The 27,609-nt window shown below is 47.2% G+C and overlaps 1 protein-coding gene across 3 annotated transcripts in view; it reads left to right on the top strand.

Moving 5' to 3' along the window:
* KCNJ10 (potassium inwardly rectifying channel subfamily J member 10) overlaps positions 1-27,609 on the top strand; it is a 259,124-nt gene that overhangs the window by 224,776 nt on the left and 6,739 nt on the right. Inside the window, exon 1 of one of the 3 annotated variants that reach the window (XM_075330699.1) lies at positions 2,070-2,094. The exons of the other annotated variants lie outside the window; for them this stretch is intronic. The gene's annotated coding sequence lies outside the window, so the exon portion shown is untranslated. Of the gene's footprint in view, positions 1-2,069; positions 2,095-27,609 lie in introns of those variants that run through there. 3 annotated transcript variants of the gene reach the window in all.

Below are 27,609 nucleotides of genomic sequence, written 5' to 3'. Positions count from 1 at the left end.
ATGCACTTACCTGCCCTACGACGTCGCTCAGGCCGGCGAACCGCCTCCTTCCTAAGGGGGCGGGTCGTGCGGCGGCATAGCGACGTCACACGGCAGGCGGCCAATAGAAGCGGAGGGGCGGAGATGAGCGGGACGTAAACATCCCGCCCACCTCCTTCCTTCCGCATAGACGGCCGGGACGCAGGTTGGAGATGTTCCTCGCTCCTGCGGCTTCACACACAGCGATGTGCGCTGCCGCACAAACGAGGAACAACATCGGTCTTTCCCAATTCATGGAAATGACCGACGCTACACAGATGATACAATTATGACGCTTTTGTGCTCGTTAATCGTATCAAAAATGCTTTACACACTACGATGTCGAGAGCAACGCCGGAAGTGCGTCACTTTCGATTTGACCCCACCGACATCGCACCTGCGATGTCGTAGTGTGCAAAGTGCCCCTAAGAGATAGAGCCCACAATCGGGAAAATGCATGTGTGTGTCGGACATTGATGGATTTCACGTCTTCCTCTACAACCTATATCCGTTTACTGGCTTCCCCTAGAGCTGTGAGACATTTTCCGAAGAGGTGGGTTCATGTATGCTGACTGTGTGCCTTGTACGAGAGACGTACCGGTGGTTTACCTTTGCTTTCTCCTGTTATGCACTTTCATTCTATATCTAGGTAGGTTCCGACAACTTCAGCTTATTGCTCAGCAGTCATCTGCTCGTTGTCAGTTTGTTCTTATATTCACTGATGTGCCATCACTTTATCTTTCAAGGCACTTAAGGCATATCTCCCAACTTTTGAAGAAAGGAAAGAGGGACAAAGTAAGTGGCGCACGTAGCGCGCCGCGGCAAAATTTGACCACGCCCCTAGCCACACCCATTCGTCACTAAGGGTCATTCAGCAGATGCCCCGGACTGTTCGTTAATAGTCATAGCAGCCAGAATTTTCTTATATTTCTATGTGTCACTATATGACATTGCTTATTTGTGCCTATAAGGCTGTGTTCACACGTTGTATAAATTCTGTTTCTTTTTGTTTCTGTCTGCACCAAACTACACAATAAGTATCTTCTCTGATTGTTCCATTTTCTGCCTTTTCTCCATTATTTAATGCGTTTTTGGTTCAGATGTGAATCTGCGTTTTTAAGTGTTTTTATTGTACACAGAAGCTTTTTCCTGCATTTTTTTAAGCTCCACATAGAAACCTCCAGAGAAAAAAAAAAACAAAACTGCAGAATTCAGCGGCATCTTTTCATGGAATCACATCCACTTTACTTGGATAATTAAACACAGCAGAATAAATGTACAAAAAAACAGCAGAAAAAAATGCAGCATTTACACTACATGAGAATATGGACTAAATGTCCAAGCAATGTGGATGAGACGTCATGAAATCTCCGCCCCTGGTGCGTGGAAAGACGCCGCTGAACTGTGCGGATTTGGTGTTTTTTTTCTTTAGAATCTTCAGGATTCACATCTGCACCAAACATGTATCAAATAAAGGGACAATGCATAAAAAACACCGCAAACACGCAAGAATCAGAGGAGATTGTTATTGCGCTCGTGGTGCGGACAGCGGCAGAAAAAAACGCAGCATTTCTGATACGTGTGAACATGGCCTCAGTGATACATTTTTATTACATTTTTTTATGGGTTTTAATAAAGAAAAATAATAAATTGCGCCATTTTTTGCCGCCATTTACCGATCCCCATAAATAACCTGATCGCTGTGTTGTTTCAGGTCATTACGATCACAGGGACATCAAATATGTCCATGTTATTTTCTGATTTGTGATGTTTATTATTTTATAAAAAAAAGTGTAATAAAATTACATTATTCTATTTTTTTTGTTATTTTTAGTAATTTTATTAAAAGAAAAAAAAATCTCTTTTCCTCTCCCTCTAGAATACAGGAAATAGAGACACTGCTGTGTACAATGGAGCTCTGTGTCCTGTGTAATCTGCTGTGTAAGAGGCTGCATTGTAGGTTTATTCATATAAAATCCTCTGTCTGATATCATCAATCCTAGAGGCTCAACAGCTAGAGCAGCTAGGAAAGCCAGGAGGCTGCTGTTTGAAAGTTGCTGGTTTGAATCCAAGTTGGTAAGAATTGTATTTTGTATTTTTTCCACATTTCTTTATAGTAGTTTTATGGGAACAAATGAATCTCTTTCCTTCACCTACAAAGAGATGCAGTATCCATCCATCCCTCTATCTTTCTGTCCATGTATCTATCAAATATATATCTATCATGTATCTATCTATCTATTATATATCTATCCATGTGTCTATCTATTTATCTATCATGTATGTATCTATTATCTGTTTTATATATATATATATATATATATATATATATCCCTCTATCATCCATCTTTGCAGCTAAATAATCTGCTTCTGCTTTAGGTCCAGTCACACTAAGCAACTTACCAGCGATCCCAACAACGATAGGGATCGCTGGTAAGTTGCTAGGAGGTTGCTGGTGAGCTGTCACACTGCGACGCTCCAGCGATCCCACCAGCAACCTGACCTGGCAGGGATCGCTGGAGCGTGGCTACACGAGTTGCTGGTGAGCTCACCAGCAACCAGTGTCCAGCCCCCAGCGCCGCATGGAAGATGCTGCGCTTGGTAACTAAGGTAAATATCGGTAACCAACCCGATATTTACCTTGGTTACCACCGCACGGAGCTACACGAGCAGGGAGCAGCGCACACTGAGCGCTGGCTCCTTGCTCTCCTAGCTACAGCACACATCGGGTTAATTACCCGATGTATGCTGCAGCTAAATGTGCACAGAGCAGGGAGCAGCGCACACTGCTTAGCGCTGGCTCCCTGCTCTCCTACTTACAGCACACATGGGGTTAATTAACCCGATGTGTGCTGCAACTACATGTGCACAGAGCAGGGAGCAGCGCACAATGCTTAGCACTGGCTCCCTGCTCTCCTACTTACAGCACACATCAGGTTAATTAACCCGATGTGTCCTGCAGCTAGCTACATGTGCACAGAGCAGGAGCCGGCACTGACAGTGAGAGCGGGAGAGGCTGGTATCGAAGGTAAATATCGGGTAACCAAGGACAGGGCTTCTTGGTTACCCGATGTTTACATTGGTTACCAGCCTCCGCAGAAGCCGGCTCCTGCTGCCTGCACATTTAGTTGTTGCTGTCTCGCTGTCACACACAGCGATCTGTGCTTCACAGCGGGACAGCAACAACTAAAAAATGGCCCAGGACATTCAGCAACAACCAACGACCTCACAGCAGGGGCCAGGGTGTTGCTGGATGTCACACACAGCAACATCGCTAGCAACGTCACAAAAGTTGTTCGTTACCAGCGATGTTGCTAGCGATGTTGCTTAGTGTGACGGGGCCTTTTGTCTCCTGCACTATAGAGATTAAGATTACCAAATCTTCCCATGGTTTACAATATGGGCAGTGGCTCAGAGGTAGAGCTGCTGCCTATGGAACACTGAGCTTCACAGTTTCACGGGTTCAAGTCCCGGCCAGAGCCAATAATAATTTAATTTAATTTCTTCACTCCACTGAGGGGAGAAGCCGGGACATCAGCTGTGAGCCGCGGGAGTGCGGGACAGACGTGAAAAATCGTGGCAGTCCTGCAGAATCCGGGACGGTTGGGAGGCAGCTCTAAAGGCCCTGTCACACACAGAGATAAATCTTTGGCAGATCTGTGGTTGCAGTGAAATCATGGACATATTGTTCCATTTGTACACAGCCACAAACCTGGCACTGATTGTCCACAATTTCACTGCAACCACAGATCTGCTGCAGATTTATCTCTGTGTGTGACAGGGACTTTAGTTATGTAAAGCTGTGAAAAAACAGCACAATAGGGTCTTACCCAAATAAAGGGAGTGAAGGACAGAGCTAGCCGTGCACCTTGTGTGGTTGTATGACACCAGTATAGATGCAATCACCACGTTACTTCTGCTGCCTGTTTTGGGGTTTACAATTCTGTACCATTTTCATTGGTGTTTGTGTCGGGCAGCTTCTTTCTACTGCTTGGTTTTTGGAGTTTGGTGCACTTTTCTTCTGGAATATAGACGAATCCTCGGCACCCAAAAACTGTCACAGCTGAGATTGTGGACCATTTGAAAACAGCTTAGAAAACCTTATGTGTCGGCATACGTCTGATCACGTCAGTCATGGCTTCTTTCTTCTTTTCAGCTCCACCATTTTGCTCCAATTCTCAATAATGTAACACCAGGCCTCATGGTGCTTGTGCTACTGTCAGCAGCCTACAAGGCTGACATGTGCCAGCGAAGCCTGCGGTGTCTTCAGATGTCTCCAGCCTGCATATCTGGGACGTAACTGGTCAGCAATTGCATAGGGATCTGCAGCAATACACTTGTCAGCTTAGAATTTTACAGCAAGTCCTTTATCAATCATATGCTTTATTGATTAACCTCCTTCTAGACTGGGAACGTACAACACATCTTTTACTGATGTGCCTACAGCTACCTTCTACATAAGGCCTTGTGCGAACGCTGCGTTCATTGCCGTATTTGTGTGTGTTTTTTGGGTGCAGTTTTGGTCCCAAAACTGCATACATTTCCTTCCCCAGCAAAGTCTATGAGATTTCATTTTTGCTGTCCGCACCTTGCAGTTTTTTTGGCTGCGTCTTTGTGGTGACCGCTGCAGCATGTCAATTCTTTCTGCGTTTTTGCTAACGGTTTTAAGCCTTTCGAGTCAATATATTTGATTTGAAAAATGCACTGGTTAAAAACGCTGTAAAAAAACGCAGTAAAACGCGGCAAAAAATGCATGCCAAGGGAGCGTTTATTTGGGACCAAAAACGTGCATCTTTGTGGTCACCATAAAAGGCAGTGCACGCACATAGCCTTAGGGTACTTTTACACTTGCGTTTTTTTCCTTTCGTCACAATTCGCCCTTTTGGAAAACAGTGGAATTCGTTAACGGATTCCGCTATTTCCCATAGACTTGTATGGATGATGGATTGTGCCAAAAGTACCTGCGTTGCTTCCACTGGCTGACGCTGCGTTGCTTCTGCCTGGCGGAAGGAACGCAGCATGCAACGTTTTTTTGAGCAGCAGAATCCTTAGGATTTCACTGCGCATGCTCTCTCTGGCTCCCTGCAGCCGTAACCAGGGTACACATCGGGTAACCAAGCAAAGTGCTTTGCCTAGTTACCAGATATTTAACCTGGCTACGTGTGCAAGGAGCCAGTGGTAAGCGGTGTACGCTGGTAACCAAGGTAAATATCGTGTAACCAAGCAAAGTGCTTTGCTTAGTTACCCGATATTTACCCTGGCTACATGTGCAGGGAGCCCGACACTTCCCCGCTCGGCTCCGCCCCCTCCCGCACTCCACTCCGCATGTACACACGCGTATACACACACACACACACACACACACACACTCACACACTCACACACTCACACACTCACACACTCACACACTCACACACTCACACACTCTCCCCTGTCCTCAGCGCCATGGCCCCGCTCGGCTCCACCCACCCCGCACTCCGCCCCCCGCCCCTCCACACATTCTCGGCGGCCAAAGGATCAGCTGATCACCCGGCGACCGGCTGCTGTGAGCGATCAGCTGATCATTCACAATAGTCTGCCGCCAGTGAAACTGTATAAAAAAAAAAGCTGATTCCGTTGTTTTGTACGATCCGTTGCATCCGTTGTGCCACTATATGCAACACATCCGTTGCATCCGTCACACAACGCAATGCAACGGATACCATTCAACACAAGTGTGAAACTAGCCTTAAACTGCTCCCATCAGAATACAATACAGATTGTTTACTCGCCATTCACTTTCTGTAACAAAGCTTCTATCACTTGTCATGGGATCTGTGGCTTCAGAGCAGGTGCCCCGGCCTTGTAATGTCTGATAACTAGAATGGTTAAGTGACAAAAAAAATAATTCTACATTTGGTAGATAGCCTGTAAGCGCTGATCTCTTGTTTAGTCCTTAAGGTCCAGTCACACTAAGCAACTTACCAGCGATCCCAACAACGATAGGGATCGCTGGTAAGTTGCTAGGAGGTTGCTGGTGAGATGTCACACTGCGACGCTCCAGCGATCCCACCAGCAACCTGACCTGGCAGGGATCGCTGGAGCATGGCTACACGAGTTGCTGGTGAGCTCACCAGTGACCAGCCCCCAGCGCCGCGTGGAAGATGCTGCGCTTGGTAACTAAGGTAAATATCGGGTAACCAACCCGATATTTACCTTGGTTACCAGCGCACGGAGCTACACGTGCAGAGAGCAGGGAGCAGCGCACACTGAGCGCTGGCTCCCTGCTCTCCTAGTTACAGCACACATCGGGTTAATTACCCGATGTGTGCTGCAGCTAAATGTGCACAGAGCAGGGAGCAGCGCACAATGCTTAGCGCTGGCTCCCTGCTCTCCTAGTTACAGCACACATCGGGTTAATTACCCGATGTGTGCTGCAGCTACATGTGCACAGAGCAGGGAGCAGCGCACAATGCTTAGCGCTGGCTCCCTGCTCTCCTAGTTACAGCACACATCGGGTTAATTACCCGATGTATACTGCAGCTAAATGTGCACAGAGCAGGGAGCAGCGCACAATGCTTAGCGCTGGCTCCCTGCTCTTCTAGCTACAGCACACATCGGGTTAATTAACCCGATGTGTCCTGCAGCTACATGTGCACAGAGCAGGGAGCAGCGCACAATGCTTAGCGCTGGCTCCCTGCTCTCCTAGCTACAGCACACATCGGGTTAATTAACCCGATGTGTCCTGCAGCTACATGTGCACAGAGCAGGAGCCGGCACTGACAATGAGAGCTGCGGAGGCTGGTAACAAAGGTAAATATCGGGTAACCAAGGACAGGGCTTCTTGGTTACCCGATGTTTACATTGGTTACCAGCCTCCGCAGAAGCCGGCTCCTGCTGCCTGCACATTTAGTTGTTGCTGTCTCGCTGTCACACACAGCGATCTGTGCTTCACAGCGGGAGAGCAACAACTAAAAAATGGCCCAGGACATTCAGCAACAACCAACGACCTCACAGCAGGGGCCAGGTTGTTGCTGGATGTCACACACAGCAACATCGCTAGCAACGTCACAAAAGTTGTTCGTTAGCAGCGATGTTGCTAGCGATGTTGCTTAGTGTGACGGGGCCTTTAGTCCTGCTTTCCATTGTGTACTTTTTTAAGCTGGGCATTTTAGCTGTTTCCCAGTCCAGTTCTTAAATCAATATGACAAGCCGACATCTCGTTTTGGCCGTCTACCTGGAGCTGCTGTATGACCGTGGACAGAAAAATACGAATTAGGCTATGTGCGCACGTTGCGCAAATACATGCAGTTACGCTGCGCTTTGTAGCGCAGCGTAACTGCATGCGTCCTGCGTCTCCTGCACAGTCTATGGAGATTGTGCAGGGGCCGTGCGCCATGGAATCGGCTTCACTACGGACATTTCTGCAGCGATTTAAAGCGCACATGTGCTCTTCAGATCGCTGCAGAAATTTCTGCAGTGAACTGTACGCAACGTGCGCACATAGCCTTACACCTACCGGTTATCGGTAATTCAGTTTCCAGTAGTCCCTCTGGACAGCACCACAGGAGTTAATCCCCTTGACCTATACAGGGACAGGATCACAGAGGTTAAAAGGCCCCTCCCACCTCCACCCTCCAGTGTTTCAGAAGGATGGATACAATGGTTTATATATACAAACAAATACTAACTCATCTGCAAGATAAACTCTAAGGGGAGGGAAATAAGGGAAGGGTGCTGTCCGCGGGACTACTGGAAACTGAATTACCGATAACCGGTAGGTGTAATTCGTATTTTCCAGGACGTCCCTCCGGACAGCACCACAGGAGCAGTACCAAAGTAATATGTCAGGGCGGGTGCAGAAGCCTTAAGGACCCAAGTCCTTGGCAAGAACTAGATCAGACATGGTAAACAATCAATCTGTGAACCCAGAAATATGGACAGTAGGATAAATTTGTAAGTATCTGAAGTACATGCAGCGCATGTTATCGAGTAACAACATGCCAGGTCTAGATCCATAACATCCAGATAGAAAAGCCCTGATGAAACATCAGCAGGACCTAAATGCAATCAATAGCCAAGGCTAATTTCACACTTGCGTTGAATGGTATCCGTTGCATTTCTTTGTGTGACTGATGCAACGGAGGTGTTGCATATAGTGGCACAACGGACGCAACGGATCGTACAAAACAACGGAATCAGGTTGTTTTTTTTTTACAGTTTCACCGGCAGCAGACTATTGTGAACGATCAGCTGATCGCTCCCAGCGCCGGGTGATCAGCTGATTGCTCCCAGCGCCGGGTGATCAGCTGATCGCTCCCAGCGCCGGGTGATCAGCTGATCGCTCCCAGCGCCGGGTGATCAGCTGATCGCTCCCAGCGCCGGGTGATCAGCTGATCGCTCCCAGCGCCGGGTGATCAGCTGATCGCTCGGCCACCGAGAATGTGTGCGGGGGGCGGAGTGCGGAGTGGGTGGAGCTGAGCGGGGCCATGGCGCTGAGGACAGGTGAGTGTGTGTGCATGTGTGTGTGTATACATGCAGAGTGGAGTGCGGGAGGGGGCGGAGCCGAGCGGGGAAGTGTCGGGCTCCCTGCACACGTGGCCAGGGTAAATATCGGGTAAAGCACTTTGCTTGGTTACCCAATATTTATATTGGTTACGGTTGCAGGGAGCCAGAGAGAGCATGCGCAGTGAAATCCTAAGGATTCCACTGCTCAAAAAAGCGTTACATGCTGCGTTCCTCCCACTGGGCGGAAGCAACGGAGCGTCGCCCAGCGGAAGCAACGCAGGTCCTTTTGGCACAATCCGTCATCCATACAAGTCTATGGGAAACAGCGGAATCCGTTAACGGATTACGCTGTTTTCCAAAAGGGCGGATTGTGACGGAAGGAACACAACGCAAGTGTGAAAGTACCCTTATATGTACTAGAAAACTACAAGGAACTTCACCAAAGGGAGTATACTGGTAAATACTCAGTATACATGAGGTAGACAACTTATACAGCAGAAAGCAGATATAGTGTCATACACCAGGGTTGTATTACAACCGTGGCAAGGAAAAGCAGTGTTAAATGAAACAGTCTTATGACAACGTAGCCATAGAATAGATATAAAGTCTAACAGCCCGTCAAAGGGAATGAAGAAATGCACGACCAGACGGTAATGACAACTGTTGTACACAATAAACTTGTGCTTAATAACCCAGGGCAGTACTTTCATCAGCTCTCCTAGGCTCAAATGACTACACCTGGAGACAGACCAGCTTATCAGTCCACCAGAGGCCCCATTTTGGCCCCATAAATCTGGGTTAAATAGATGGACCTCAAGAAGACTAAAGACATGTAGAATTGCAGTCAGGAAGGCATGTCCGCTGGCATTACCAAGCCAGCTTCATCAGCAGACCACACGTGATATCTGAAGCTTCCGATACAGGATCTTACTCGTGTCCAGAGCTGGTGGAAAGAGACCTCTACCACCTGGGGCAGATGCATAACTAGGAATGGACTATACTCCACTAGTGCGAAATTGCCTCTATACAAGTCGCTAGTGCGGACAAACCACCAATCTGAAATAGTGACCAGGGGACATCCTCTAGATTACAAAGGGTCACCTCCAATCACAGAGATTCTTAGAGAGTGGTGAGACTGGATATTATCTAGTGAGATTATGGAGCCTATGAGGGAGACTATGCAGCTCTGACACCAGATGTTGCATTATTTATGTCATGTGTATATGACTAGAATCTGAGCGATTGCCATATGAGCGAGACAGAAAGGGACCCTTCCCCATAATATGGGCTATTACTACAATCGGTGTCATGCAGGTATTCCCTTCTGGGAATGATAGTATGTCACATTATACAATAAACTCTATAAACGTCTCACTTTAACCATACATTATAAAGGAGAGTCCAGACTTAAGCAAGTAAGCACCGCTGAATGCTCCCGACGAGACAGACTATAGACCATAGCCGAACCCAGACTCGTTCTGAAACAGGAGTGAGGAGAATTACTCGGCCAATCCGAGTATGGTGCTTAGCAAGCCAAGGTAAGCCCAGGTCCGAAGTAACAGACCCCCTTTCTGGAATCAAGACTAGAGACCCAAGATGTGAAGCATGCAGCTCGAGGTACCAGGCCAAGGCGCAAGGCGTCAGAGGCGCAAGGCGTCAGAGGTCAGAGACGCCAGGCCAGAGGCACGAAGCACAAGGCACTAGGCCAGAGGCGCAAGGCTCTAGGCCAGAGGCGCAAGGCGTTAGGCCAGAGGCGCAAGACGCTAGGCCAGAGGCGAAAGGCGCTAGGCCAGAGGCGAAAGGCACAAGCCCGGAGGCACAAGGCACAAGCCCGGAGGCACAAGGCACAAGCCCGGAGTCCCAAGGCCCAGAGGCCTGAGGACATCAGAGGCACGAGTCCCTGCGGCACAAGGCACGTGGCCCAGAGGCATGAGGCCCAGAGACACGAGGCCCGGAGGCACAGAGGTACATGGCCCAGAGGAACGAGGCCCAGAGACCAGGAGGCACAGAGGCACCAGGCACAGAGGCCAGGAGGCACAAGCCGGGAGGGTACACCAGTGAGGCAGAGAGCCAGGGTGCTCGGTGAAAATCAAAGGCCTAAGCAGTGAGCCCTGATAGACCCAATGTGCAAAGCCAGAGGTGTAGGCAGAGCCTTGAACAGGAAAGCACATCAGACTTGCTCACAAGAAATAAACTATCTGTGGACTCAGGAGAAACCTACCCATTGAAAGGCAGCCAAGAGTCAGATTAGTCCCACCTGAACCAAATAATTCACCCTGAGATTCAGCTGAGGTGAAGTTCCCACATCCAAGAGAGTGTGCAATATCCACATTATATGCCCCAGTACAGGAGTAGACACACAGAATCTAGACAGGTGATATAATAGTGGGAACATACAAGTGTCATTTAACCACAAAATGAGGAGCAACATAAAGACCCATCAACAGTTAAATTTGGAAGCTCAAATATGAGACTGCTGGCCCAAACAGAACATGAGGCAGCAACCTCAGCCATGCGGCATAAACTTTGCTCAAAAAGTTCCAAAGCCTGGCCTCTGGGCCTGAAGCAAACTTGAATGCATGAGGCCCAGGTTTTGCATAAGGGCATGTAGCTTGAATCAGCTCAGAGGCCCAGAAACCCACTGTGCACTTACCTGTGCAGACTCCACCGTGTCGCCTTTCACGGAGAGTAGTGGAGTTGTAGTGGGTGGCCATAACCCCTACTGATAGTCCCGGAAAAGTTATTATTAAAAGTGTTTCATATTTTTATGTGATGTGTTAGGGCACCCCCTAGTGGCCGGGTGGGACGGCTGTTGCCACCGGGGAGGAGGAGTCGGCCGGATATCTAGGCTAAGTCTGTTTTTGTGTGTGGGAGAGAGGATCCGGGACAGCAGACAGTGAACATCTGCGGCGGCAAGTGTGTGTGTGAGCGTACCATCAAGGGACACCGGAGAACAGGAGGTGGACTCAACCTCAGGGTCTATTCCGCTGGTGTGGGTCCAGTGTGTGCTTGGCCGGAGAGTGGGAGCCCGGAGAAGAAGAGTATCTAGGGCATATCCCCACCAGAGGGTGCGTTTGGGCAGGTTGTCCCCAGCTCCACTAATATTGCCGGAAACTGCTGACCGGAGTGTTTTATCTTTGTGAATAAATGTCGTTTTTATTGCATCTGGACTTTTGCCTGCAGACTCTTTGTGCATCGGCCGATGAAGATACCGACACACACTCTCTCAACATTAAAGAAGTGATGAAGCCAGGGATGTGCCTTGAATGCAGTGCTGCCACGACTACACAGCCAGAGGCCTCCCTGGCTGGTCACTTCATGTGGCGTAGTCGGCAGGATGCGATTCCCCTGCCAGGAACCAAAAAAACTGGAGATCAGGTCGTGCCTGGAACACAGGACCCGGACCATGATGCAAGGTTTCCAGTCCCCTGGTGGGAAGAAAACACAGTACCCGTAGCGTTGGACCGGGTACAAGATGGCGGCAAGGAGGCCGTTATCTGTAAGGAAGAAAAGGCGCGAAGAATTGGCGCCAAAAGAAGAGCCTGGGGCTGGCCGGCGCCGAAGAGAAAGTACGGAGTACTCCGCCCAAAGAGGGGAGGCGCCAGCTCCAGGGCATTGAAGAAGAAAAAGAAGTACCTCAGCGGAGGAGTCAAGATGATGCGTGAGGCTGGGGGTGGAGTCCGTTTAAGAGCGGGAAACGAAGACCCGCCTCCACTCTTCCCAGTCTCAGCGTCGACATCACCGCCATTACCAGCGATACTGTCGGAGACCGAGATGGAGACCTTTGGGCAACCCGCGGAGTTGGCAACGACTATGGCCCTAATCAGCCTCGGTCGAGGTCGACCCCGGTTCGCCCCTGCTAGTGAGGCCGCGTTGGCGGACCTTCCCATTGGACCGGGAGGTTCCACCAGGCCGCCGGACAAAGTTTCCTGGAAGACCTCATGGGATGCTCAAACCGGGAGCACCATCACAGAGGTGAAGGCGACCTATGCCACCCCACCCATGCCAAACCGTCCGGGGGTTGCAGTCTTCCCATGGGAGACCCCGCAGCTTAACGCCGCCGCTTCCCCATTTGTGCCGGAGCCGGCTGAGGAGTTCACTGAGCGCTTGGAGAAAGATCACCTGGGCTTCTTCTGGGACCCAGTCGTCGCCCCGCCTGCGGAGTCGCACCCCAGTGTCCCGACCCCGAAGCCTGACCCCGTCCAGGAACGTCTCCTGGCCGAGACCCTTGTCCGGGAAATGCTGTCCGGTTCCGGTGGCGAGAAGCTGGCACAGCAGTTTGTGACCGGGGTGGTTGTTAAGTTCAACCAGCAGGACGGATATGGATTCATCCGAGAAGTCGAGACCAGGGATGATTACTTTTATAACAGAGTTCATCTCGACGTGGAAGGACTGCCCAAGCGACTCCATACTTTGTGGCCGGGCGAGAAAGTCCAGTTCCTGCCGGACGCAGGTAGCCGCGGCCTGTTTGCTGTTTGTGTCTCCCGCATGCCAACCACCCGGGAAGCGGAGCAGTGGCAGGAGGAGATTGAGTGGGAGGAGCAGCAAGAGCGGCGCCGGAGCCATGCCAGACCGCCCGCGCCCTCTCAACCCCGGCGCATCATGGCTGCTGTCCCGGAAACAGCGACTGCATCGGCCCCTGACCCGGAGAAGGTTCCAACCGTGGTAGCGGTAACGCAAAATGTTACAAACAAGCCGGTCATCATGCTGGACGCACCACCGCCATCTCGGGCAGAGACGCCATCACCCCCAAGAGGAGCTGCAGCAGCTGTGCCGGTGGAGCCGCCTTTCGCCCCTGTGTCTTTCAGGCGAATCCGCCACCAGCCGGGACAATCTCTGGGGGCCTATATCCAGGCTCAAGCGGAGGAATGGAAGAGAGCCTGGCCCCCAGAGTAAGTTGTTTACTCCAGCACCTTTAAAGACCGGTGTTGTTCCCAGACCGGCAGAAGGTTTCCTTGTTGTTGAAAAGTTTTACGGGCCTGTTGCCCTCCAGCAAAGACCGGGAGCGCTCTTGAAGCCTCCGGGCACCTCCAGCAAAGACCGGGAGCGCTATTGAAGCCTCCGGGCGCCCATCTAAGACCGGGAGCGCTGTTGAGCCTCCGGGCGCTATCCAGAGACCGGGAGCGCTGCTGCGCCATTAAGCGCCCCTAAAGACCGGGAGCGCCGCTGAACTGGTGCCGCTGTTGAGGACTGACCCAAAAGGTTTTTATGTGTTAAAATGTTTAAAGTTTAGAGCCTTGCCGGGAGGCTCGGATTTTAAGAGGGGAGGCATGTAGTGGGTGGCCATAACCCCTACTGATAGTCCCGGAAAAGTTATTATTAAAAGTGTTTCATATTTTTATGTGATGTGTTAGGGCACCCCCTAGTGGCCGGGTGGGACGGCTGTTGCCACCGGGGAGGAGGAGTCGGCCGGATATCTAGGCTAAGTCTGTTTTTGTGTGTGGGAGAGAGGATCCGGGACAGCAGACAGTGAACATCTGCGGCGGCAAGTGTGTGTGTGAGCGTACCATCAAGGGACACCGGAGAACAGGAGGTGGACTCAACCTCAGGGTCTATTCCGCTGGTGTGGGTCCAGTGTGTGCTTGGCCGGAGAGTGGGAGCCCGGAGAAGAAGAGTATCTAGGGCATATCCCCACCAGAGGGTGCGTTTGGGCAGGTTGTCCCCAGCTCCACTAATATTGCCGGAAACTGCTGACCGGAGTGTTTTATCTTTGTGAATAAATGTCGTTTTTATTGCATCTGGACTTTTGCCTGCAGACTCTTTGTGCATCGGCCGATGAAGATACCGACACACACTCTCTCAACATTAAAGAAGTGATGAAGCCAGGGATGTGCCTTGAATGCAGTGCTGCCACGACTACACAGCCAGAGGCCTCCCTGGCTGGTCACTTCAGAGTCACGGCCAGTAATACCACATTATTTCAGATCGTGCGCTGATGGCTGAGGGACCTCTACCCAGAGAGGTATCGGCCCCGGACTGTTTGTCAGGGAGAAGGGAAGGCAGAGACCCCTCCCCGATCCCCCTGAGCCCGTTCTGATACAGCGAGTGATGGCTGAGGGACATGCCTTTGAGAGGTTTCAGCACCGAGCCACTTCACAGGTAGAAGGGAAGGCCGAGACCCCCAATCCCATACACACTAAATCTGTATGATGAAATTCTAAAGGATAAAATATTTCCAATTCAGGAGCAACTCTCATGCGACCGTCTCCTGTAGGGACAGGAAAAACACTGGAGGGTGGAGGTGGGCGCCTTTTAACCTCTCTGTGATCCTGTGGTGCTGTCTGGAGGGACGTCCTGGAAAATAGCAATAATTGCTAACCTGCCTATGTAAATAATACAACCCACAACCTCAGATTCCAGACTAACCTGCCAATCTTCCTCAGAGATGGGACCCATGTCTCTCTCCCAAGCCGTCTTTGTTTTGCCCATTGCCTCACCTACGATATTTAATAATATGTACATTAAAGAAATAATACCTTGAGCATGTACCACACAATCCATGTCACTGACCCAGCCCGGGGGGGGGTCACTCAGATGTCCCTCCGCTCGGGGCCACGTGATTCAACCTAGTCACTTCGGCCAACATGCAACATTCTGCTTCTCCATGGGGTACGTAAGGTCCACTTGATGCAATGCAGCACTGACACCTCCTGTCCCCGCAGGCACAGGGAGGGACGAGAAGGGGAACAGAGTAGGCTGCGCAACCTCCGGCACGGCACCCAGCTTTCCCACAACCCCGACAGGCACTTCCAACTAGCCCCAGTGGAACAGAAGTCTGCCGGTCCAGTACAGTAGACTGCCATCAGTTTCTTGCTAGATATAGGCCTGGTCTGTTAGCAGGACTATATCGGGCCAGAAACCAGCCCAGGTAGTGTGTAATACTAAACCAAACTAACAGACATGGGAATCAGGTATCGAGATAAAAGAAACCGCTCAAGATTAAATCATATATTTAAATCGCCTTAAAGTAAACCTGTCACTTCCAGTCATGTGCAGTATGAAGCCGGGTGAACGGGTCTACTGCACATGACTGGAAGTGCCCGGCATTCAGAAGCATGGTCACAGTGAACGCTTGTACGGGCATCACCGCTGGTGATGCTGAATTGAATAGCATGTTAGTACGCTCCTGTGGGCATGCTAAGAGGGCAGCTAGTTGGGTGATATATCCCCCTAGGGACTGTTCCCCACCCTCATTAGCATAAGGCTAGTTTCACACTTGCGTTCAGCGCATTCCGTCACTATGGAGAATAGCGCAATCCGTTAATGGACCGCGCTATTCTCCATAGAGTTGTATGGACGACGCACTGTAGCGCAAGTGTCTGCGTTGCATCCTCTGGACGACGCAGCGGCGTTATTTTGATGCTGCGTCTAGCGGATTGAACGCAGCATGTAACGTTTTTCTGCGCTTGGCGGAGTGTCAAAAAAACGCAATCTGCAGGAATCCGTTAGGCGTCCGTTGCTTTTATAATGGACGCCTATGGTGGCGGATTCCGTTAGAATGCGTCATTTGACGGATTCCGTTAACGCAGCTGACTTTACACAACTGCGCATGCTCAGATGTGTAAAGTCAAGGAAAAAAAACTACAACGGATTGCGTTATTTTGTACGATCTGTAGCATGCGTTGTGCCACTATATGCAACGCATCCGTTACATGCGTCACACAACGCAATGCTACGGATCCCGTTCAACGCAAGTGTGAAACTAGCCTAAGATAAAAGATCTTTAGAAATATTTTCTATAGATCTCTTTATCTATGCTAGTGTATAGAGACGGTTAGGCAGGGATTAGCAATATGCACCCAGAACTGCTCGTGGTCCGGGGGGCATATTGCACCTGACAGGTTCACTTTAAGGGCACAATAGAGAATGCACTATATACAAGATGGAATTTCCAGAATATATATGTCAAAAGTACAGTTACAGATAAGACGTGGCTAATAAAAGATATACAGATGGATCAATTACTGTGTTCCTTATGATTATATATATATATATATATATCTATATGATTATATGAATATGACTGGTGGTTGGCTGGCACAGGGGAGGTGCTGTGCAGCCACAGGTTTCCTGGGACTTCTCCCATGTGTATCAGGCCACCCAGAGAATAGCACTCGCAACATGTCTGTTCTGGTTTTTAAGTACCTATGTTCCCCCCATGTCTCCCTTGTGACCTAGGACTGGGCTGGCCATGGGTGTGCCTTCTCCCTTCCGGGGAAGTATAGATTTTCACATTTCCTTCTAACTCTGCCTCTGAGCATCTCACATGAAAGATATGACCATTATATTTCTCCTTATTATGTGACCTGGCCATAGACCGGAAACTCCGGATGCCTACGGCCTTCTTACGCCTAGTTATCACTTATTCATGGCTATGCATGCTTCACAATTTAGCGGAAATATGTGTGATGTGCATCATGCTGTCAGGAATCTGGACATATGCCTATCTAATTTGTGGGAGCGACACACTCCCCAATATTGTAATTCTTTCAATGGTTCCGTCCGGTCTGGAGTTTTGATGGAAGTTTAGTTGTAAACCTTGAAGGAACCTGACTTGCCCGCCCTTCCTTCCTGCTGGTCAGCAGGGGCTTTGTTGGCTTCCTTGTACTTAATGGAATACTGTCACGTTGACCATTTGCTGAGTAGATCTGGGGGAATCGCTGCTGCAGGGGCGTGTAACAATGAGCAGTGACAGCTGACTGACCTTTGACTGTCATAATCCTCATAATATTTCTCAGCATATCCCTCATCATAATCCTCACAATCCATTACTCCATTTGTTTGCGTAAGATCTGAGAGCCTCTTGCGCTCTTATGGCATGTCTCAATTGCAAGTACTTGAAAAATACTGGATTTTGCAAATTAAAGTCTTGCTTACGATACTCAAATGAACAGAAGTGCCCATTGGGATACAGTTGATATAAATATCTCAGAGCCACCCTGCCCCTTTCCACCCTTCAAACCCCCGAAGAGGCTGAAGTTTCCTTAGGCATGGATTATTCCATATAGGGGTCCATTTAGCGCACTCCTGCATTCCCAGTAAGTTCTAACAAGTCCACCATGTTTTATGAATAATGGACATGGTGAGGCACCATCTTGAGTAGACCCTAAACTGATGATTTTTAAGACATTCTAATAAGTTCTCCTACCTCTCAAGTATCTCAGCACTGGTGCCCATTAATGATGAGCGAGTTTCGAAAGACTCGGATTCGTGATACTCATAACAAGTACTGTCTAATACTCGCATATTCATTCCGAATAGTGTGTGCAGTGTAAGTCAATAGGGAATACTCGCAATGTAACGAGTAACCTGAATGCCGCACTATTCATGCGAGTAGGGAATAGTGCTGTATTCGGGTTACTCGTTACATTGGAAGTATTCCCCATTGACTTGCATTACATACACTATTTGAAATGAATATGCGAGTATTAGACAGTACTCGTTGCAAGTATCGCAAATCCAAGTATTTCGAAACTCGCTCATCATTAGTGCCCATGCCTCCTCCATCCCCTCTAATGTCTACCCTCTAAAGTCTTGTAAATAAGGGGATAGGAAATATCAACCACAGGAATATTTGAAAAGACATTCAATACTAATCCAGCTCCATTATTAACGGGGTGCAACGCCAACTTTGACCAATTAATCCTTAGTTCTGAGAATGACCCAATTGGGCACCCTTGCCTAGTGGCTCTAAATTTGAGGCTATCAGATACACTAGTGATGTGTCGGTCGTGAACAATCCGACACAAAGATCCCTGCTGTGACCGACAGTAGCCAGATCACCAATGAGAGCCACTAAAATATCTAAAAGGCTCTTTTCGCTGCTGAAACCCCACCCACCCGCGGCTAATCTCTGCCTACTCAACAATCTAATCGGTCACTTGTAAGTGGGTGGGGTTTAGCCACGGGTGGGCAAGTTTTTTGCGGCATTACTATAATCTTAAATATGCGTTCACCTGGGGTGAACACATATTTAATAAGGAGCCGAGAACGATCTGAAAGATCCGGCTCTTTTTGGTGAGCGGAGTCATGGGAACCAGATCACCAAAAAGAGCCGGACTGCCCATCACTAAGATACACAACCATTAGTCTGTACCCTTGCCGTTGGGACCTAATCCACCTATTAAAATTAGGCCCAAACCCCATTTCTTTTAATATTGCCCAAATAAATCCCCACTCCACGCTATCGAATGCCTTAGTGGTGTCTAGGTAGAGAATTACCTTATCCCATGGATCATTTTTAGAAATTCCCAACGTATGTTATTGGTAGTAGACTTTGAGGGCATAAAGTCTGTTTGATCAGGGTGTATTAGCGAGGTTATAACCAAACTCAGCCTATTGCATGGATTTTGGCTAATATTTTTACGTCTGCTCTCAATCATGATACAGGTTCATAAGAATCCAGAAAGAGAGCCTCAGCACCACCAATGAATAATTTGGAAACCACTGTGCAATGTACCTAACAAGACATCTGAACACCAAAATGATACAAAAAGGCACCAGGGTTCAAAATAATAAGTAATAATTGGCATGGACCTTGATTAATGCAAACAATACAAATGTTATTACATATAGGGTGGCAAAACACTCACATTTAAAATCATTTAAAAACAAACATACATAGTGAACACTGTCTCCTGCATGGATCAAACCTAGCACATACTCAAATGATCCTGGGGATACAATCTTATCAATAATGATATCTATCCCCCAATAGGGAATTCAATATACTCTTACAAATGCACCCCATATGTATTTAAGTGTGCCTGCATTGCACCTACTGGTTATTGGGATCCATGAGACTACCACCAACCATGTAGATCACGGCTGAAATAGCCAGGCTTGAGTCTCAATAGTAACTACAAAGAGATTACCCAGGCTGCAATGCAAGGTTCAGGAGTCCCAGTGAAAAACCTGACGTGTTGCGCCAGTCAAGCTGGCTTCATCAGGAGAATACCACCCTCCAGTATTTGTGGGTCTATATATATCAACCACATAGAATGTTCACCCTATCAGAGCACAGGAAAAATAATTATCTTGGGATAACACAGGTGTCCTACCAGACTGAAATACGGCATCTGTTTTATCCTTAAAGGAAATCTTGAACCACATGGAGGTCCTCCATTACCGAACGGCCAGGCAGGAATCCCTTGGTGATGGCCGCTGCCCTTCCTTGTCACGTGGCCGCACGTCATAGTAGCGATCACGCATCTGATACACAGCGCTGCTGCGCTGAACCAAAAGCATGGTCGCTAAACAATATCGTGGTGGAACGCAAACAAACGTTTCACCGTCCGGAAATGACATTATACATGAACGGAAATGCAGCATTGTAGTGTGCTCACATGTGGTTGCATCATTTTTAAACAGTCCCCCAGGTACAAATGCCGTGACAAAAGGTTCCACAGTGTAAAATAACCTGTTTATACAGCATTAAAGGGTGCACCCATCCAGTCCATCATTTTTGAAAAATCCCCCAGATACACATGTCAACAAACAACAGTTCCACAATACAGAATACCATCAATTTACAATACATTTCCCTTGATAAATTTTCATCAAACTGCGTGGATAAATATAACTGTGCATAATATTTTGAGCGACATAGATACAATAGTTTTGCATATTTACAAATGAATTCAGATAATGCTATTGTGTCCAAAGTACACTAAGCATTATTTATCAGCGCTGATATCACAAAATTAGTTTATTTTTTGTAAAACCCTGTGAATAATAGATCCTCATTAATACCACCAGGATGCACACTGTTCAACTTATATATCCATCTGGATTCGCTACGCAGGAGAGCCGGTACAACATCACCACCTCTAATAGACATCCGAATCTGTTCCAAACCCACAACAACACCTATGTAATATATCCCTTGCTAATACTCATCTTAAACAGGGTAAACAAATGTCTACTGTGGCTATGCATTACCACAAAGTTCATAATTGTAAAATCAGAAACACATATGTTGTGGGTTTGGAACAGATTCGGATGTCTATTAGAGGTGGTGATGTTGTACCGGCTCTCCTGCGTAGCGAATCCAGATGGATATATAAGTTGAACAGTGTGCATCCTGGTGGTATTAATGAGGATCTATTATTCACAGGGTTTTACAAAAAATAAACTAATTTTGTGATATCAGCGCTGATAAATAATGCTTAGTGTACTTTGGACACAATAGCATTATCTGAATTCATTTGTAAATCTGCAAAAATATTGTATCTATGTCGCTCAAAATATTATGTATAGTTATATTTATCCACGCAGTTTGATCAAAATTTATCAAGGGAAATGTATTGTAAATTGATGGTATTCTGTATTGTGGAACTGTTGTTTGTTGACATGTGTATCTGGGGGATTTTTCAAAAATGATGGACTGGATGGGTGCACCCTTTAATGCTGTATAAACAGGTTATTTTACACCGTGGAACCTTTTGTCACGGCATTTGTACCTGGGGGACTGTTTAAAAATGATGCAACCACATGTGAGCACACTACAATGCTGCATTTCCGTTCATGTGTAATGTCATTTCCGGACGGTGAAACGTTTGTTTGCGTTCCACCACGATATTGTTTAGCGACCATGCTTTTGGTTCAGCGCAGCAGCGCTGTGTATCAGATGCGTGATCGCTACTATGACGTGCGGCCACGTGACAAGGAAGGGCAGCGGCCATCACCAAGGGATTCCTGCCTGGCCGTTCGGTAATGGAGGAGCTCCATGTGGTTCAAGATTTCCTTTAAGGATAAAACAGATGCCGTATTTCAGTCTGGTAGGACACCTGTGTTATCCCAAGATAATTATTTTTCCTGTGCTCTGATAGGGTGAACATTTTATGTGGTTGATATATATAGACCCACAAATACTGGACGGTGGTATTCTCCTGATGAAGCCAGCTTGACTGGCGCAACGCGTCGGGTTTTTCACTGGGACTCCTGAACCTTGCATTGCAGCCTGGGTAATCTCTTTGTAGTTACTATTGAGACTCAAGCCTGGCTATTTCAGCCGTGATCTACATGGTTGGTGGTAGTCTCATGGATCCCAATAACCAGTAGGTGCAATGCAGGCACACTTAAATACATATGGGGTGCATTTGTAAGAGTATATTGAATTCCCTATTGGGGGATAGATATCATTATTGATAAGATTGTATCCCCAGGATCATTTGAGTATGTGCTAGGTTTGATCCATGCAGGAGACAGTGTTCACTATGTATGTTTGTTTTTAAATGATTTTAAATGTGAGTGTTTTGCCACCCTATATGTAATAACATTTGTATTGTTTGCATTAATCAAGGTCCATGCCAATTATTACTTATTATTTTGAACCCTGGTGCCTTTTTGTATCATTTTGGTGTTCATAAGAATCCGGTATCTCCACTTTTCCCCTATTTAGGTAACACAATTATTGCCTCATGACAAGTGTGGAAGAACCCCAGACTCAAACGCATCATTGATCATTTTCCAAATAATGTTGCAGTAGTTCCTCCTACAAAGCCCTATACACCTCAATAGTGAGGCCATCTGACTTACGGCCTTGTTGTTTGCCATTTCACTCATTGCCTGTAGGATCTCCTCTGTGGATATTGGCCTCTACAGATATTCCATATCTCGTTTCCCTAATGAGGGAAGTCTAATCTCTCCAAAGTCCTCCTGTGAGTACTGAACCATTGAGGTCCTTATACAACTGATGCAAACCCTGCAAGATTTCAGGAGTTTTCGTGTGAATGTTTCCGTCCACATCCGTTGTTGGTATAGAAAGGCATTCTAAGATGCGGCCAGTAGATTCACCCTCTTCATAAAATATGGTATAAAAAAGGTGAATGGTTTTGAAAGGGACCTGGGGGGTCATTTATCTTTATCAAGAACGGAACCATAAGGGAGTTACATACTGTAGTACCATAAGAATTCTAGAAAGGGATAGGTGAGTCGACAAGGTGCATGAGAAGACCCTTGAAGTGAAATGCTTTTTCCTCCATAAATCCACCCAGCCCAATAAATTAATAAGGCAGCCAAAATGAGACAGCGTAACTTTCCCCTTACAATATTTATCTTTAAAGAGATTACAAATAGAATTGGTCGCCCATAATAAGCACAGGTAGATCTGGCCATTTTCACTAGTATATTTGAACGGGATGCTAGAATATGGAGGAGGAACGTAAAGTGAGACATACATCTGACCCCTAAAAGCCTGATATCATCATCATCATCTTGAAAAGAGTCTGCACATTTGAAGGGAATGACACTGTGTACTAAGACTGACCCTGTAGAGTAATTAGGGAATACTGAATGTAGACTATGTCCTACCCATGACCTTTGTAGCAGGTTTTTCTTGTAACCCTGATATCACCGGAATTGACTAATATATTAAAAAAATAGCATTCTGACCTTTCCCTCATTTCCTAGGTGTTCCATCATATAAAGTTTACCATCAACACCATTTTATATTCTCAAATATGTGACCATGCCACTAACAAAAACACTTCTGCAATCAACCAGGTATTAGAACATAAGTACACCTCAAACACCCATTCCCTCAACTTCCCAATATACACATACCCTTACACATAAGGGATGGGGCCTTAAAGACCACTTAGCCTGCCAATATAGCTTCCTCTGCAGCAATTAGAAGAAAACACAAACAAAACAGTACATTAACCATTAGAACAGAGCTCAATTTGTTTTCGAGAAAACCCTCCCTCTATTCCACCCCCACAAACACTTCAAGGAGTAACTAAACTTATGGAAAATTCCAGAGTCCAGTCAGGACTTCTTATAAACCTGGGAACTAGAAGTCCTTCCATACTCTCCCATCCAAGTCTCTCAAGACTCACTTTCCTGTCTTGCCAGATATAAGGGCATCCTTGGAGAATCAAATAAGGTTGTTGACCCCAAAGCCACCACACTCAGCTTGGCTGTGAAGATCATAGAACATTGTATTCCCAGCACTCTCATTCTTCTTTTAATATTCAGGAATGGACTCCTTTTATGTGGAACCTTTGCCAAAAAAAAAACAGGACACCTTTTGCCACACCAAGACTAATCTCATGCCTCACCCGGGCCTTCCGTAGTATTATATCCCGGTCTTTGTAGTGGATAGTCTTAATCAGGGCGGGGCGAGGTGGTTTGTCCACTGGTCCGGGCCTAGTTGGCACTCTGTAGGTCCTCTCTACAGCCAATAATGGAGTGAGGGAATTTTTGCCAAAGGTGTCCAGAAGCCACTTCAAAAGAAAATGTTCAAGTCTCTTCCTTCCTCCCTCCCTCATTTGTTGCACTTTTGGAGGTTTTTCCATATCATCTACTTTAGTGAGAAGAGCTGCGATAGCTAGTGATGGGCGATCCCGATCTGTAAAGATCGGGGATCTTACCGATCACATAGTGATAGTGTACATGATCCCGATCATGAGCTTTCCTGGGAAGCTAGTGTTACAGATCGAGTCCAGGGGCTGTAAAATAACCACACATTATTAAAAAACATTATGATCATACTTACAGGTCCCGCGATGCTTCCTGCAGACGTCCTGCAGACTCCCGGCTGCTCCTGCTTCCGAGTCCGATCATTGCTGTGCCACCGGTAACCAGCACTGAGACTTACAGGACCTTCAATGACGTCATAGCATGTGACCAGTCTGGTGTGAATGTTGATTGGCTTACAGACTGGTCACATGACTATGTCATCAAAGGTCCTGGTAACTGAACTTTCATTGTCACTGTGCGAGTGTCGCATCACATCACGTCGCATAATCTCCCCACAGGAGCAGTGGGCTGCATGTATTTCCATGCAGCTGAAGCGCTCCTGTCCTGAGATTGTTAGGCCATGCTGGGTGATCGCAGCCTCTTTCCCTGTCTTTTTCCTTGTCTCTGTCTCTTTCCCGGTCTCTGTCTCTTTCCCTGTCTGTCTGTGTCTATCTGCCTCTGTCTCTTTGACTGTCTGTCTCTTTCCCTTTGTCTGTCGGCCTCTGTCTCTTTGAGTGTCTGTCTCTCTTAGTCTCTTTCCCTGTCTGTCTGTCTGTCTCTTGGACTGTGTCTCTTTGACTGTCTGTCTCTTACTCTTTTTGTAGCTACGTCTTTCGGTCTCTCTCTATCCATCTCTTTTCCTGTCTGTCTGCCTCTTTGTCTGTTTCTCTGTCTCTTTCACTGTCTGTACCTATGTCTGTCTCTCCCTCCGTTTCCCTACTGACATCTTATTACCTCACACATAAGCTTGTTATACTATGAATGTCTTTCATTCCTATAGCAACCACTCACAGCTGCTATTTATAAACTATACCTTGTAGCTCCATTGACTTTAATGGAGGCAGGTTTGTTGGAGAGTAACTAAAGCGCAGGGTTAAATTTTCCCGTCAAAACAGTCTATGACTTTCCTTGAGTCACATGGAGTGTCTGTGCAAAGTTTCGTGATTGTAAATGCAACGGTGCGGATTCCTTTAGCGGACGGACACACACACACAGCTTTATATATTAGATTTTACAGCCCGCCCAATCAAATAACTAACGCCCGAGATCGGATGCAAGATCATATTCTCGATCCCGATCTTTACAAAACGATCGGGCGAGTCTCCCTGATCCAGACCATCGGGGGGATCGCCCATCACTAGCGATAGCCTGTGTATAACTTTGGATATCTCTGTGGATAGGTGGAAAGGAATCTTCCAGCTCACTCACTCTTCCTTCCACAGCCGTAGTTTGCTCCGACACTGTCTGGACATCATGACTGATAAGATATTATTTCCAGGATGTATTCTACTTGGCTGGTCAGAGTGGAAAGTGGAGTTTCAAATATTGATGGCATTAAATACATCTAGCAGTGATGGAGAGTCTCCCTGGGGTCCCATCCTTTCAGAGCGTTCATTTCTTTTACAGAACTGTTCTACTCAAGTCGTTCCTGTATGTCAGGATCTATATTCCTCTAATGCTTTCCTCCTCTTCCAAGGCAAGGGCTGAGAATCTTAAACCCATACCAGATTAATTTTGTAGCTGCTTATAGTCAATACCTGACTTATGGCATTCAGGATCTGCAGTTTGAGCTTTATGGTCAAACTGCTCCAATCTAGCAGCATTCACAGTGTTTTGCCTCTTCCCGCTTGGTGTACTGGCGCCATCTTGTACACCTGTCTGCATCCCTCCATCATCCTTCACCTTCTTACTGTGGGTCATTCTACTTTTACACTCAGGATTTGAACACTTGTCACTAGAGATTTCTTATGATGCTGCTGCAATCCCAATAGTGCAGGACTGGTGACTACAGTGCTATGTCATCAGCAGCACTAGGGACCTGTGAAGTACTCACCACGGCAGCTCCGCAGCCTTCCAGTGGAGAGACCCCAGCGCCTGCACAGACGGATCTCTGATTGGAATTTGAATGATTCAAAGGGACTGTAACACTAGGTATGAGGAAGAACCACACGTACAGCGACAGAGAAAGGAAACCCTGTGACTAGGGAAGGGAAGATGGTGACCCCTGGCTGCCCTGACCACCCTAGATAGGTTCCGCACCTATACACCAAGCAGGATAACTGGCCCTGACTGACCCTAAACTGGGCTCTAGAGGGAAAAAAAGGATGGGATGAGTGCTTAGTCAACCCCACTAAGATCTAAAGAATACACAGGGAGCACAAATAGGGAGAGGTAAATTTCTCTCTATGGAGACTCACGGAGAGTTACAGCAAACAAATTTTTCCCCAGATAAACAGAAGCCGACTGCTTGCATGCAAGGCCTGTATTTTAATATAACTATCAGCAAACACTAAGAGGAAACGTGGGTATTTAAGAACACAAAAGGGCAGTGATGATTAACAGCTGAAAGATGAGCATAACCGCAAGGTCCTAAAAGGAAAGGGATTAACCCTAAGCAGAGAAGATACTGTACATAGGATACCATTTACATCACAGCAGGAAGAATAGACTGTCAGAAAGCAGTTTATGTAACCAAACACTGCGACCTTCTACAGCCAAACAACACAGGACTGTCAACCGTGACACACCAGTGACAGGGCCCTCCCGCACTTCTAGTAAGAAATTATTTTCAGGGTCTCTCTTCCTCCTCTGCAGCTCTGGGCCGAGCACCTAAAGCGGCTGAAGTCTTCTCAGTTTTCACCAGCAGGTCATGATATTCCCATTCTCTCCAGGGATAATACAGGCACCGCAGAAGCTTCAAACCTCCTTTTCCTTCTCTCATCACTTAGGAGAGAAAGATGGGTCTAACGGAGGGTATGGTGTGGGTTCTTCAGAGGATATTTTTCAGGATTCCCTTAGTGCGGATCAGACACGTCTTCTCAGCACATGATCATGGCAATGTCCCAGAATTACAGCTCTTTAAGGTAATTAGACAATTATCTCAGAAGCTCTTTAATGGACTAGGCAATTCCTTCACTGATACATCATCACTTAAGCAAGTAAAAAGTCTGGAGCTGATTGCAAGTGCGGCTTTTGCATTTGGAAGCTGTTGCTGTGAACTCACAACATGCGGTCAAAGCAAGAAAAACCTAACATTATTTGGCTGAAGAAAAAAAAATCCATCAGAAAGATAGCAAAATGTTAGGAGTGGCCAAATAAACAGTTTGGTACATTATGCAAAAAAAAAAAAAAAACCAAAAACACACTGGTGAGCTAGTAACTAAAAAAAAAAGTCCTAGACTTCACCCAGTGGTGGATGATCACAGAAGTCTTTTCATGGTGAAGAGAAACCTTCACAACATCCACCCAAGTGAAGACCATTCTCCAGGAGGTCTGTGCTTCAGGATCTAAGTCCACCATAAAGAGAAGACTTCATGAGAGCAAATCCAGAGGGGTCACAAACTGCAAACCATTCATCAGCCGGAAAAATAGAAAGGCTAGATGATTTTTTTTTTGTAAAGTATAATCTAAAGAAGCTGCCCAGTATTGGTATAGCAGCAGTGGATGGATGAGACTAAGGTCAACCTATACCAGAATGATGGGAAGAAGAGTCTGGAAAAGGCTTGGAGCAGCCCCTGGTCCAGAGCACAGCATATCCTCTGTGATACATGGAGCAGGCAGTGTGGTGTTTCGGCATGCAGGGCTAACAATGGCCCTGGGCCACTAGTGGTTATTGATGATGTGACTTAAGACAGAAGCAGC

Source organism: Anomaloglossus baeobatrachus, chromosome 12, assembly GCF_048569485.1.
Source record: "Anomaloglossus baeobatrachus isolate aAnoBae1 chromosome 12, aAnoBae1.hap1, whole genome shotgun sequence".
In the NCBI taxonomy this organism is placed as follows: domain Eukaryota; kingdom Metazoa; phylum Chordata; class Amphibia; order Anura; family Aromobatidae; genus Anomaloglossus; species Anomaloglossus baeobatrachus.
The sequence above is the reverse complement of the archived record's forward strand: the minus strand, read 5'-3'. Positions and strand labels throughout refer to the sequence as shown.